The sequence below is a fragment of the Pan troglodytes genome, chromosome 9 (assembly GCF_028858775.2).
Source record: "Pan troglodytes isolate AG18354 chromosome 9, NHGRI_mPanTro3-v2.0_pri, whole genome shotgun sequence".
NCBI classification, from domain to species: Eukaryota; Metazoa; Chordata; class Mammalia; order Primates; family Hominidae; genus Pan; species Pan troglodytes.
Genome location: NC_072407.2, coordinates 65,663,047 through 65,678,660, shown reverse-complemented (window position 1 = coordinate 65,678,660; position 15,614 = coordinate 65,663,047). Strand labels below are relative to the sequence as shown.

The 15,614-nt window shown below is 39.0% G+C and overlaps 1 protein-coding gene across 1 annotated transcript in view; it reads right to left on the bottom strand.

Annotated features, from left to right (window-relative positions):
- Nucleotides 1-7,466, bottom strand: part of SLC22A9 (solute carrier family 22 member 9) — a 58,144-nt gene extending 50,678 nt beyond the window's left edge. The window contains exon 1 of the mRNA XM_016921106.4: nucleotides 7,376-7,466. The gene's annotated coding sequence lies outside the window, so the exon portion shown is untranslated. The remainder of the gene's footprint in view (nucleotides 1-7,375) is intronic.
- Nucleotides 7,467-15,614: the final 8,148 nt, after the last annotated feature.

The following is a 15,614-nucleotide window of genomic DNA, read 5'->3' as shown; positions in this document are numbered from 1 at the left end:
TTAAAATTTAAACCTCCTTGAAGTATAATTCATTTACCATACAATTTACCCTTTTAAAGTATACAATTGAATGTGTTTTGATCATTCAAAGAGTTGTGCAATCATCACTACTATATCATTACAGAGCATTTTAATCACCATATAGGAAACCATACCCATTAGCAGTAACTCTCCATTTTTATTCACACATCCCACTTAGCAACCGCTAATTTACTTTCTGATTCTAAAGATTTGCCTATTGTGGACATTTGATTTATACATTGAATTATAAAATACTTGACTCTATATATCTGGCTTAATTCATTTAACATAATGTTTCTTTTTCTTTTTTTTAAATTATACTTCAAGTTTTAGGGTACATGTGCACAACGTACAGGTTTGTTACATATGTATACATGTGCCATGTTGGTGTGCTGCACCCATTAACTCGTCATTTAGCATTAGGTATATCTCCTAATGCTATCCCTCCCCCCTCCCGCCACCCCACAACAGTCCCCGGTGTGTGATGTTCCCCTTCCTGTGCCCATGTGTTCTCATTGCTCAATTCCTACCTATGAGTGAGAACATGTGGTGTTTGGTTTTTTGTCCTTATGATAGGTTGCTGAGAATGATGGTTTCCAGCTTCATCCATGTCCCTACAAAGGACTTGAACTCATCATTTTTTATGGCTGCATAGTATTCCGTGGTATATATGTGCCACATTTTCTTTTTTTTTTAATTATACTTTAAGTTTTGGGGTACATGTGCACAACGTGCAGGTTAGTTACATATGTATACATGTGCCATGTTGGTGTGCTGCACCCATTAACTCGTCATTTAACATTAGGTATATCTCCTAATGCTATCCCTCCCCCGTCTCCCCACCCCACAACCGGCCCTGGTGTGTGATGTTCCCCTTCCTGTGTCCATGTGTTCTTTGTTCAGTTCCCACCTATGAGTGAGAACATGCAGTGCTTGGTTTTTTGTCCTTGCAATAGTTTGCTGAGAATGATGGTTTCCAGCTTCATCCATGTCCCTACAAAGGACATGAACTCATCCTTTTTTATGGCTGCATAGTATTCCATGGTGTATATGTGCCACATTTTCTTAATCCAGTCTATCATTGTTGGACATTTGGGTTGGTTCCAAGTCTTTGCTATTGTGAATAGTGCTGCAATAAGCATACATGTGCATGTGTTTTTATAGCAGCATGATTTATAATCCTTTGGGTATATATTCAGTAATGGAATGGCTGGGTCAAATGGTATTTCTAGTTCTAGGTCCCTGAGGAATCACCACACTGACTTCCACAATGGTTGAACTAGTTTACAGTCCCACCAACAGTGTAAAAGTGTTCCTATTTCTCCACATCCTCTCCAGCACCTGTTGTTTCCTGACTTTTTAATGATGGCCATTCTAACTGGTGTGAGATGGTATCTCATTGTGGTTTTGATTTGCATTTCTCTGATGGCCAGTGATGATGAGCATTTTTTTCATGTGTCTTTTGGCTGCATAAATGTCTTCTTTTGAGAAGTGTCTGTTCATATCCTTCACCCACTTGTTGATGGGGTTATTTGTTTTTTTCTTGTAAATTTGTTTGAGTTCATTGTAGATTCTGGATATTAGCCCTTTGTCAGATGAATAGGTTGTGAAAATTGTCTCCCATTCTGTAGGTTGCCTGTTCACTCTGATGGTAATTTCTTTTGCTGTGCAGAAGCTCTTTAGTTTAATTAGATCCCATTTGTCAATTTTGGCTTTTGTTGCCATTGCTTTTGCTCTTTTAGACATGAAGTCCTTGCCCATGTGTATGTCCTGAATGGTATTGCCTAGGTTTTCTTCTAGGGTTTTTATGGTTTTAGGTCTGACATGTAAGTCTTTAATCCATCTTGAATTAATTTTTGTATAAGGTGTAAGGAAGGGATCCAGTTTCAGCTTTCTGCATATGGCTAGCCAGTTTTCCCAGAACCATTTATTAAATAGGGAATCCTTTCCCCATTTCTTGTTTTTGTCAGGTTTGTCAAAGATCGGATAGTTGTAGATATGTGGCATTATTTCTGAGGGCTCTGTTCTGTTCTATTCATCTATATCTCTGTTTTGGTAGCAGTACCATGCTGTTTTGGTTACTGTAGCCTTGTAGTATAGTTTGAAGTCAGGTAGCGTGGTGCCTCCAGCTTTGTTCTTTTGGCTTAGGATTGACTTGGCAATGTGGGCTCTTTTTTGGTTCCATATGAACTTTAAAGTAGTTTTTTCCAATTCTGTGAAGAAAGTCATTGGTAGCTTGATGGGGATGGCATGGAATCTATAAATTGCCTTGGGCGTTATGGCCATTTTCACGATGTTGATTTTTCCCACCCATGAGCATGGAATGTTCTTCCATTTGTTTGTATCCTCTTTTATTTCATTGAGCAGTGGTTTGTAGTTTTCCTTGAAGAGGTCCTTCACATCCCTTCTAAGTTGGATTCCTAGGTATTTTATTCTCTTTGAAGCAATTGTGAATGGGAGTTCACTCATGATTTGGCTCTCTGTTTGTCTGTTATTGGTGTATAAGAATGCTTGTGATTTTTGCACATTGATTTTGTATCCTGAGACTTTGCTGAAGTTGCTTATCAGCTTCAGAAGATTTTGGGCTGAGACGATGGGGTTTTCTAGATATACAATCATGTCATCTGCAAACAGGGACAATTTGACTTCCTCTTTTCCTAATTGAATACACTTTATTTCCTTCTGCCTGATTGCCCTGGCCAGAACTTCCAACACTACGTTGAATAGGAGTGGTGAGAGAGGGCATCCCTGTCGTGTGCCAGTTTTCAAAGAGAATGCTTCCAGTTTTTGCCCATTCAGTATGATATTGGCTGTGGGTTTGTCATAGATAGCTCTTATTATTTTGAGATACGTCCCATCAACACCTAATTTATTGAGAGTTTTTAGCATGAAGGGCTGTTGAATTTTGTCAAAGGCCTTTTCTGCATCTATTGAGATAATCATGTGATTTTTGTCTTTGGTTCTGTTTATATGCTGGATTATTTTTATTGATTTGCATATATTGAACCAGCCTTGCATCCCAGGGATGAAGCCCACTGGATCATGGTGGATAAGCTTTTTGATGTGCTGCTGGATTTGGTCTGCCAGTATTTTATTGAGGATTTTTGCAAAAGAGTCAAGACCCATCAGCGTGCTGTATTCAGGAAACCCATCTCACATGCAGAGAAACACATAGGCTCAAAATAAAGGGATGGAGGAAGATCTACCAAGCAAATGGAAAATAAAAAAAGGCAGGGGTTGCAATCCTAGTCTCTGATAAAACAGACTTTAAACTAACAGAGATGAAAAGAGACAAAGAAGGCCATTACATAATGGTAAAGGGAACAATTCAACAAGAAGAGCTAACTATCCTAAATACATATGCACCCAATACAGGAGCACCCAGATTCATAAAGCAAGTCCTTAGAGACATACAAAGAGACTTAGACTCCCACACAATAATAATGGGAGACTTTAACACCCTACTGTCAACATTACACAGATCAATGAGACAGAAAGTTAACAAGGATATCCAGGAATTGAACTCAGCTCTGCACCAAGTGGACCTAACAGACATCGACAGAACTCTCCACCCCAAATCAACAGAATATACATTCTTCTCAGCACCACACCACACTTATTCCAAAATTGATGACATAGTTGGAAGTAAAGCACTCCTCAGCAAATGTAAAAGAACAGAAATTATAACAAACTGTCTCTCAGGCCACAGTTCAATCAAACTAGAACTCAGGATTAAGACACTCACTCAAAACCACTCAGATACATGGAAACTGAACAACCTGCTCCTGAATGACTACTGGGTACATAACAAAATGAAGGCAGAAATAAAGATGGTCTTTGAAACCAACAGGAACAAAGACACAACATACCAGAATCTGTGGGACACATTTAAAGCAGTGTGTAGAGGGAAATTTATAGCACTAAATGCCCACAAGAGAAAGCAGGAAAGATCTGAAATTTACACCCTAACATCACAATTAAAAGAACTAGAGAAGCAAGCGCAAACACATTCAAAAGCTAGCAGAAGGCAAGAAATAACTAAGATCAGAGCAGAACTGAAGGACATAGAGACACAAAAAACCCTTCAAAAAATTAACGAATCCAGGAGCTGGTTTTTTGAAAAGATCAACAAAATTGATAGACAGCTAGCAAGACTAATAAAGAAGAAAAGAGAGAAGAATCAAATAGATGCAATAAAAAATGATAAAGGGGATATCACCACCGATGCCACAGAAATACAAAGTACCATCAGAGAATACTATAAACACCTCTACACAAATAAACTAGAAAATCTAGAAGAAATGGATAAATTCCTCGACACATACACCCTCGCCAGACTAAATCAGGAAGAAGTTGAATCTCTGAATAGACCAAACACAGGCTCTGAAATTGAGGCTATAATTAACAGCTTACCAACCAAAAAAAGTCCAGGACCAGATGGATTCACAGCTGAATTCTACCAGAGGTACAAGGAGGAGCTGGTACCATTCCTTCTGAAACTATTCCAATGAATAGAAAAAGAGGGAATCCTCCCTAACTCATTTTATGAGGCCAGCATCATCCTGATACCAAAGCCTGGCAGAGACACAACAAAAAAAGAGAATTTTAGACCAATATCCCTAATGGTGGTTTTCAGAAGCTGGAGGAAGGGGGAAATGGGAAACTGCTCTTCAATGGGTATAGAGTTTCACTGATACAAGATAAAAATTCTAGAGACCTTCTGTACAACCTTGTACTTATAGTTAACAATATTGTATTGTGCACTTAAACATTTGTTAAGAGAGCAGTTGTCATTTTAACTGATTTAGATCAGAATAAAACATTTAAAGAAGCTATTACTTTTACTTTCTCTTATTAAGATAAACGCTCCTTAAAGCCTGGGACCCTGATTTATACTGTTATTCATGATCAGGCTTCATGCCTAGCCTACTATAATTTTTCAACACAGTTTAATATGTGCATAATATGATAAATGGTTTACTTTATGATCCACAGCAATATCTGTGTTTTCTCTTCTTTTTGTCCATTTACTTCACCAAATCCCTTAATCTTTTTTTATTTTATTTTATTATTATTATAATTTAAGTTTTAGGGTACATGTGCACAATGTGCAGGTTAGTTACATATGTATACATGTGCCATGCTGGTGTGCTGCACCCATTAACTCGTCATTTAGCATTAGGTATATCTCCTAATGCTATCCCTCCCCTCTCCCCCCACCCCACAACAGTCCCTGGAGTGTGATGTTCCCCTTCCTGTGTCCATGTGTTCTCATTGTTCAATTCCCACCTATGAGTGAGAATATGCGGTGTTTGGTTTTTTGTTCTTGTGATAGTTTACTGAGAATGATGATTTCCAATTTCATCCATGTCCCTACAAAGGACATGAACTCATCATTTTTTATGGCTGCATAGTATTCCATGGTGTATATGTGCCACATTTCCTTAATCCAGTCTATCGTTGTTGGACATGTGGGTTGGTTCCAAGTCTTTGCTATTGTGAATAATGCCGCAATAAACATACATGTGCGTGTGTCTTTATAGCAGCATGATTTATAGTCCTTTGGGTATATAACCAGTAATGGGTTGGCTGGGTCAAATGGTATTTCTAGTTCTAGATCCCTGAGGAATCTATGGTTGAACTAGTTTACAGTCCCACCAACAGTGTAAAAGTGTTCCTATTTCTCCACATCCTCTCCAGCACCTGTTGTTTCCTGACTTTTTAATGATTGACATTCCAACTGGTGTGAGATGGTGTTTCATTGTGGTTTTGATTTGCATTTCTCTTATAGCCAGTGATGATGAGCATTTTTCCATGTGTTTTTTGGCTGCATAAATGTCTTCTTTTGAGAAGTGTCTGTTCATGTCCTTCACCCACTTTTTGATGGGGTTGTTTGTTTTTTTTTCTTGTAAATGTGTTTGAGTTCATTGTAGATTCTGGATATTAGCCCTTTGTCAGATGAGTAGGTTGTGAAAATTTTCTCCCATTCTGTAGGTTGCCTGTTCACTCTGATGGTAGTTTCTTTTGCTGTGCAGAAGCTCTTTCATTTAATTAGATCCCATTTGTCAATTTTGGCTTTGGTTGCCATTGCTTTTGGTGTTTTAGACATGAAGTCCTTGCCCATGCGTATGTCCTGAATGGTATTGCCTAGGTTTTCTTCTAGGGTTTTTATGGTTTTAGGTCTAACGTTTAAGTCTTTAATCCATCTTGAATTAATTTTTGTATAAGGTGTAAGGAAGGGATCCAGTTTCAGCTTTCTACATATGGCTAGCCAGTTTTCACAGCACCATTTATTAAATAGGGAATCCTTTCCCCATTTCTTGTTTTTGTCAGGTTTGTCAAAGATCAGATAGTTGTAGGTATGCGGTGTTATTTCTGAGGGCTCTGTTCTGTTCCATTCATCTATATCTCTGTTTTGATACCAGTACCATGCTGTTTTGGTTACTGTAGCCTTGTAGTATAGTTTGAAGTCAGGTAGCGTGATGCCTCCGGCTTTGTTCTTTTGCCTTAGGATTGACTTGGTGATGCGGGCTCTTTTTTGGTGCCATATGAACTTTAAAGTAGTTTTTTGCAATTGTGTGAAGAAAGTCATTGGTAGCTTGATGGGGATGGCATTGAATCTATAAATTATCTTGGGCAATATGGCCATTTTCACGATATTGATTTTTCCTACCCATGAGCATGGAATGTTCTTCCATTTGTTTGTATCCTCTTTTATTTCATTGAGCAGTGGTTTGTAGTTCTCCTTGAAGAGGTCCTTCACATCCCTTGTAAGTTGCAATATCTGTGTTTTCTATCTGTATGTAAAAAAAAGAGAAATCTTTTTCTGAGGTATTTCCACTTAGTCATGCCCTTAAATCTTGTAATAATAGAATTTACACTCCATACAACAGGGATTTTGACCTTTATGATTGTTGTGGTATTTCCAGGGATAGACCAGAACCTGACACACATGGGCACTCAGAAAATATACATGAATGAATGAGTGTGTGAGTGAATAAACAAATAAGTGAACCTCTTGGTGTTCTATTCTGCATGGTCACTAACCCTTCCTTCTGCTGGCTTATGCCCTGAAAAGAAGCCCAAAGAATATTAAGCCAGAAGGAATACTAAGTGCCCTCTGTCTCTACTAAGTAAAGTATCTGTGTCCATTTCTTTCAGTAACAACATATTCTCTTTCAACACTAAGCCAAACAATTGCAACACCCCTTGAGAACCAGGACAGTAAGGTGAGATAAGAAGAGCCATATCAGACCTGTGTTCCCATGCTTTATGCACCTTGGACACTAGATAGATAGTATGAATGCAAGTTATGTCTTCCTCACATCCTATATCCAGCTCCCATCCTGCTCACCTCCATGGTTAGGGTGTCTCCAGCATTCTCCATTCTATTCCAGCATGCAGCTTTTCTGAGTTCTTTTAAGCCCTCCTCTGGTTTGTTGTTGATGAGCAGCCATTGAGCAGGTGCTTCCAGTCACCTGATTAAAGAAGAGGACGAAGGTCCAGTCAACTCTCACTTACTCATTTTTCACATAACCTTTATCCTGTGATGCCTTTCCTCTCTCTTCTAATGCCCAGCACTTGTTCAGTTATACCTGGAAATATAATATAAATTTACATCCTCTTGTGCCATTACTGGGTCAATATGAAGATGACTTTCCATGCAGTATACCTTCACTGCAGGGAATGCAGACTAGGAGTCATATTGGCTCAGGGGAGGTTACTGGTTTTAGCAAATAACAATAGAGTGTGTCTAGTTAAATTTGAATTCAAACAAATAGTAAATAATTCTTTAGTAAACTATATCCCATGGAATATTTTGAACATATGCATATAAAAATTATTTGTTGAGGGAGGGGATCAAAATGGCAGACTAAAAGTGGCTAGTGTGTGCTGCTCTCATGGAGAGGAGACCAAGAGCGTAGTGAATACTGACCCTGCAAGTCTATAAACTAGGAATCCACAACAGGATCCATCATGGTAGCAAGGGGACACAGAGAATAGAGAAGAGAGAAAATGGGCAGCAGCCCATCTTGGATTGGTGTGGAGCCAGGACAAGTTTCCTACCATGGGGAAAGGGTGAGTGAGAACCCCTGGAAGATTCACACCTTCCACAGGGACCTTTGAAAGCTTTGAAATGGGAAAATCCTCCTACCCCCTAAGGCCTCTAGACTGTCAGAGAGAAACATCCAGAGGTTTTGCAGAGGCAACACTCAAGTTCACAGGTTTTGCAGAGGCAAACTCAATTTCATAGCGACCTCTATAAAGCCTTGGACCCTGAAACAGTAGAGTACTGCCATAGCCCCAGTAGGCACCACAGATGCAGTGCCCAGGAGCAGTAAGACCACCCCATCATCCCCTTTCCATAGAAGGCTCAATGACATCTTCCAGCACAGTGGCTTCACTTCTGCCTGAAGTCTGCAGGCAGGAGCAACCCCATGTTCCCCTGGGAAACATCTGGCTGGCAGAGTGGGCTACTCCACCCACTCCTTCTGCTTGCTTGTAACCAGACAGACTTCCAGCACAGCAGACCTGCTTCTCCTGAACTCTGTGGGCGGTTGCAGCCCTGTTTTCCCCCAGGAAATATCTGGATGCAGGGTAGGTGACTTCACTGCTTGCTCACAGCCAGACAGGCCATGCTTGCTGGGGCTTCTAGCACAGCGGACCTTCTTCTGCCTGAACTCTGCTGGCAAGTGCAGCCCCGAATTCCCTAGGGAAGCACCCAGACAGTGGATTGGGCCACCATGCCAACCCCTCCTCCTCCTACCTGGGCAGGACACACCAGTTGGGGATTCCAACACAGAGGACCCACCTCTTCCTGAACTCTGCCAGTAGGTGCAGCTCTGTGTTCCTATGGGAAGCACCTGGACAGTGGATTGGGCAACTACACCCACTCCCACTGCTCTAGCCAAGCAGGACATATCAGCTTAGGCAGGACCCAAGCAGTGAGGAGCCCTCACTCTCAGAACACTGAGAGAGGTGAGCCACCTGGGAGGAGAAGGGTGTGACTCCCTCCATAGGGCTGGACTGAGAAAGGTATGGTCTCTCCCAGCAATCCCATTACTGGATATATACCCAAAGGATTATAAATCATGCTACTATAAAGACACATGCACACGTATGTTTATTGTGGCACTATTCACAATAGCAAAGACTTGGAACCCACCCAAATGTCCATCAGTGATAGACGGGATTAAGAAAATGCGGCACATATACACCATGGAATACTATGCAGCCATAAAAAAAGGATGAGTTCATGTACTTTGTAGGGACATGGATAAAGCTGGAAACCACCATTCTGAGCAAACTATCACAAGGACAGAAAACCAAACACTGCATGTTCTCACTCATAGGTGGGAATTGAACAATGAAAACACTTGGACACAGGGCGGGGAACGTCACACACCAGGGCCTGTCATGCAGTGGAGGGATGGGGGAGGGATAGCATCAGGAGAAATACCTAATGTAAATGACAACTTGATGGGTGCAGCAAACCAACATGGCACATGCATACATATGTAACAAATCTGCAAGTTGTGCACATGTACCCTAGAACCTAAAGTATAATAATAATTTAAAAAACCCAGAAGGGTATGGTCTCTCTGCCAACCATGGCCCCTGCCTGAGGGAGCCCTGTGGACCAGGAAGCCTAACAAAGGAAATGCAGACATGGAGCCAGTGAAGGTAGAGGGCTCCTCCAAGACCCAGGAGTAGATCAGGTGAGGGAGTCATCCCTGTCCCCCACACCACAGAGCACTACCGCCAACTGCACCAAAATACAAAAAAGCTGTCTAAGAGCTTATCTGCTAGTCAACACTCTTAAGTGCCACCAACTGGATTGCAGCCCAAAATACAACACCAAAATATTGTGCCAGTATATAGCACCTGCAAAACTAATGCAAAGATCCAGTCACAAATAAAGATTCTGCACAGAGTCCTGGCCTTCTGACAACACCTAGAAATGAAGCCAACTGACTATACTCAACTTACATCACAATTAAAGGCACACCAACCCTCAGACATGAGACAGAATCAATGTAAGAACTCTGGCAACTCAAAAAGCCAGTGTGCTCCCTTACCTCCAAAGAAACACACAAGGCTCCCAGGGATGGTTCTTAGCCAGATTGAGATGACTGAAATGACATACATATAATTCAAAATCTGGATGGCAAGGAAGTTCATTGGGATTGAGGAGAAAGTTGAAACCTAAACCAAGGAATCGAGGGAGTATAGTAAAATAATCCAGGAGCTGAAAGATGAAATAGCCATTTTAAGGAAGAACCAAACTGAACTTCTGTAATTGAAGAATTCACTTCAATAATTTTACAATAAAAACAGAGGGAGAAACAACAGAATACATTAAGTTGAAGAAAGAATCTCAGAGTTAGAAGATTGGTTCATCGAATCATCTCAGTGAGACCAAAAAAATGAAGAAAAAGAGTTTTTAAAAAGGAATAAAATCTCTAAGAAATATGAGATTATGTAAAGACAACGAATCCACAACTCATTGGCATTCCTGAAAGAGGATAGAGAGTAAGCAACTTGGAAAACATAGTGATGATGTAGTCCATAAATTTCCTCGCTCTTGCTAGAGAAGAGGACATACAGTTTCAGGAAATACAGAGAACTCTTTGGAGATATGACATAAGATGACCATCTCCAAGAAACATAGTCATCAGATTCACTGTCAATGCAAAAGAAAAAAATCTTAAATTTAGGCAGCTAGACAGAAAGGTCAGGTCACCTACAAAGAGAAACCCATCAGGCTAGCAGCAGACCTCTCAGAAAAAAACTTACAAGCCAGAAGAGATTGAGGGATTATTTTCAGCATTTTTAAAGAAAAGAAATTCTAACCAAGAATATCGTATTCTACCAAGCCAAGCTTCATAAGCAAAGGAGAAACAAAATCCCTCTCAGACAAGCAAGCATAAAGGGAATTCATTACCAGTAGACCACCCTTACAAGATGTCCTTAAGGTGGTGCTAACCATGGAAACAAAAGATTGAAACTTACTACCTCAAAAATACACTCAAGAACATAGTGTACAGACTACATAAAACAATCACACAATCAAGTCTACAAAGCAAACAGCCAGCAATGTGATAACAGGATCACAATCCCATATATCAATACTAGCCCTAAATATGAATGGTTTAAATGCCCCACCTAAAAGGCATAGAGTGGCAAGTGGGATAAAAAGACAAGACACAACTGTCATTTGTCCTCAAGAGATGCATCTCACATGTAATGATAACCACAGGCTCAAAGTAAAGGAATGGAGAAAGATCCAGGCAAATGGAAAACAAAAAAGATCAAGAATCTCTATTCTTATATCAGATAAAGCAGATTTTAAACCAACAGTAATTAGAAAGGACAAAGGAGGGCAGGCAGTACATAATGATAAAGAGTTCAATGCAAAAAGAAGACTTAAGTATCCTAAATTTATAAAAATCCAAAAAAGGAGCATCAAGATTCATGAGACAGGTTTTTCTTGCCCTACAAAAATATTTAGGCAGCCACACAATAATAGTAGGGGACTTCAACACCCCACCGACAGTGTTAGACAAGTCATCAAGGCAGAAAACTAACAAAGAAATTCTGGACTAAAACTTGACACTTGACCAAATTGCACCTAATAGTCATCTGCAAAGAACTCCACCCAATAATCACAGAATATACATTCTTCTTATAAGCACACAGAACATATTTTAAGATTGCCCACATGCTCAACCATAAAGCAAGTCTCCATAAATTTTAAAAAGTTGAAATCATACAAAATACACTCTTGGACGATAGTGCACTAAAAATATAAATCAATACCAAAAAGATATCTCAAAACTATTAAAAAAATGGAAATTTAACAACTTGCTTCTGAATAAATCTTGGGTAAACAACAAAGCTAAGACAGAAATTTTAAAAATGCTTTGAAATTAATGAAAATAGAGACACAATTTTCCAAAACCTTTGGGATGCAGCTAAAGCAGTGTTAAGAAGATTTATAGCACTAAACACCTTCATTAAGAGATTAAAAAGATCTCAAATTAATGACCTAACATGGCAATCAGAGGAACTAGAGAAAAAGAATACTCCCATACTAAAGCTAGTAGAAAAAAAGAAATAACTAAAATTAGAGAAGAACTGAAAGAAATTGAGTCCCAAAAGTCCATACAAAAGACTAATGAAACCAAGAGTTGGCTCTTCAAAAGAATAAACAAGATTCATAGGGCATCAGCAGGTTAACAAAGAAAAGAAAGAGAGAAGATCCAAATAAGCATAATTAGAAATGGAAAGATTACTGATCCCTCAGAAATACAAAAGATCATCAGAGACTATTATGAATACCTCTGTACACACATATTAGAAAATCTAGAGGAAATGGATAAATTACTAGAAACACACAACCTCTCAAGACTGAATCATGAAGAGAGGAAAAACCTTAACAAACCAGCAGTAAGTTTGGAAATTAAATCAGTAATAAAAAATCCTACCAAAAAAAAGTGTCCGGGACCTCATGGATTCTCAGCCAAATTCTACCAGATGTACAAAGAAGAATTGCTACCAATCCTACTGAAACTTTTCAAAAAAATTAAGAAGAGGCTTCTCTCTAACTCATTCTATGGAGGCAGCAGCATCCTGATACTAAAATCCAGCAGAGAACAGTGGTAAAAGAAAACATCAAGCCTGTATCCTTGATGAACCTTGATGCAAAAATCTTCAATAAAATACTAGCAAACTGAATCCAGCAGCACATCAAAAAGCTAATTCACCACGATCAAGTAGGCTTTATTTCTGGGATGCAAGGTTGGTTCAATATATGCAAATCAATTATATAATTCACACAAAAGGGATTAAAAACACATATGATCATCTCAATAGACACAGAAAAATCCTTTCATAAAATCCAATCCTTCTATGATTAAAACCAACATACTACAGATTGAAGCAACATACTTCAAAATAATAAGAGCCATCTGTGACAAACACACAGCCAAACTTACTCTGAGTGGGCAAAAGCTCAAACCATTCCCCTTAACAACTGGAGCAAGACAAGGATGCCCACACCCAGCACATCTACTCAACTTAGTACTGAATGTCCTAGCCAGAGCCATCAGACAAGAGAAAGAAATAAAGACATCTAAGTAGGAAAATAAGTCAAACTAGCTCTCTTTTCCAGTGATGTGATTCTATACCTAGAAATCCCTAAATATTTTAACAAAAAGCTCCTGGAACCGATAAATGAATTCAGTAAAGTTTCAGGATACAAAATAAGGTATAAAAATGAGTAGCCTTTGTATACACTAATAACATTCTGACTGACCATCAAATCAAGAACACAGTCTTGTTTACAATAGCCACAAAGAAAATGAAATATCTAGGATTTACTTAGCCAAGGAGGTGAACAATCTTTACAAGGAGAGTTACAAAACACTGCTGAAAAAAAATCAGAGATGATGTAAATAAGTGGAATATACTCTCTGTTCACAGATTGGAAGAATCAATGTAGTTAAAATGGCCATACTGCTCTTAATGGTTTACAGATTCAATACTATCACTATCAAAAATACCAACATCATTTTTCACAAAATCAGAAAAACCTATTCTGAAATTCATTTAGAACAAAAAGAACTTGAATAAACAAAGCAACCCTATGCAAAAAGAGCAAAGCTGGAGGCATCACATTGCTTGACTTCAAACTACACTATAAGGTTACAATAATCAAAATAGCATAATACCGGTATAAAAACAGACACATAAATCAGTGAAACAAAATAAAGAACCCAGAAATAAACTCAAACACCTACAATTATGTGATCTTTGACAAAATCAACAAAAATAAGCAATGGAGACAGCACTCCCTATTCAATAAATGTTGCTGAGATTACTAGCTAGCTATATGCAGAAGAATGAAACTGGACCACAACTTTTCACTGTATGAAAAAACCAACTCAAGATAGATTAAAGAATTAAATGTAAGACCTCAAACTATAAAAATTCTAGAAGAAAACCTAAGAAATACCTTTATTGACAAAGGTTTTGGCAAAGAATTTATGGCTAAGTCCCTAAAAGCAATTGTAATAAAAACAAAAATTGACTAATGGAACCTAATTAAACTAAAGAGCTTCTGCACTGCAAAAGAAACTATCACCAGAATATACATACAACCTACAGAATGGGAGAAATATTTGCAAACTGTGCATCCAGTAAAGGTCTAACATCCAGAATCTTTAAGGAACTTAAAAAATTAACAAGCAAAAAACAACCCCATTAAAAATTGGGCAAAGGACATAAATAGGAACTTTTCAAAAGAAGACATACATGTGGCCAACAAGCACATGAAAAAATGCTCAACCTCACTAATCACTAGATAAAAGCAAATCAAAACCACAATAAGATACCATCTCACACCAGTCAGAATGGCTGTTATTAATATTTAAAAGTAAAGAAATAACAGATACTAGTAAGATTATTAAGAAAAGGGAATGCTTATTCACTGCTTGTGGGAATGTAAATTACTTTAGCCATTGTGGAACACAGTGTGGCAATCTCTTAAAGAACTTAAAACAGGATTATCATTCAACCCAGCAATCCCATTATTGGGTATCCAAATATATCCAAAGGAATGTAAATCATTCTATCATAAAGACACGTGAATGTTGATGTTCACTGCAGCACTATTCACAATAGCAAAGACATGAAATCAACCTAAATGCCCATCAATGGATACAGAAGATGTATGGCACACATTTACCTGTGTAACAAACCTGCACGTCCTGCACATGTATCCCAGAACTTAAAATGAAACACGTTTTTTTAAAAAAGAAAATGCGATACATATACATTATGGAATATTATGCAGCCGTAAAAAAGAAGGAGATCACGTCCTTTGAAGGATCATGAATGGAATTGGAGGCCATTGCCCTTAGCAAAATACTGCAAGAATAGAAAACCAAATACCACATGTTCTCACTTACAAGTGGGAGCTAAATGATGAGAACACATGAACACATAGAGAGGAGCAACAGACTCGGGCTGGAAGGGTAAAGGATTGGAGGAAGGAGAGAATCAGGAAAAATAATGTACTAGGTTTAATACCTGGGTGATGAAATAATCTGTACAACAAACCTTCATGACAGGGGTTTGCCTATATTACAAACCTGCACGTCGGCCGGGCGCGGTGGCTCACACCTGTAATCCCAGTACTTTGGGAGGCCGAGGCTGGCGGATCACGAGGTCAGGAGATCGAGACCATCCTGGCTAACACGGTGAAACCCCATCTCTGCTAAAAATGCAAAAAATTAGCCGGGCGCGGTGGCGGGCGCCTGTAGTCCCAGCTACTTGGGAGGCTGAGGCAGGAGAATGGCGTGAACCCGGGAGGCGAAGCTTGTGGTGAGTCGAGATCGCGCCACTGCACTCCAGCCTGGGGACAGAGCGAGACTCCATCTCAGAAAAAAAAAAGAAAAAAAAAAAACCTGCACATGTACCCCTGAACTTAAAAAAAAAATTAAAAGAAACAATGCCAAATGTCAGTGTCATTCACATGACTCTAAATTGGCATGCTGTTTATTGTACAACTGACAAAAAATGCAAACAGG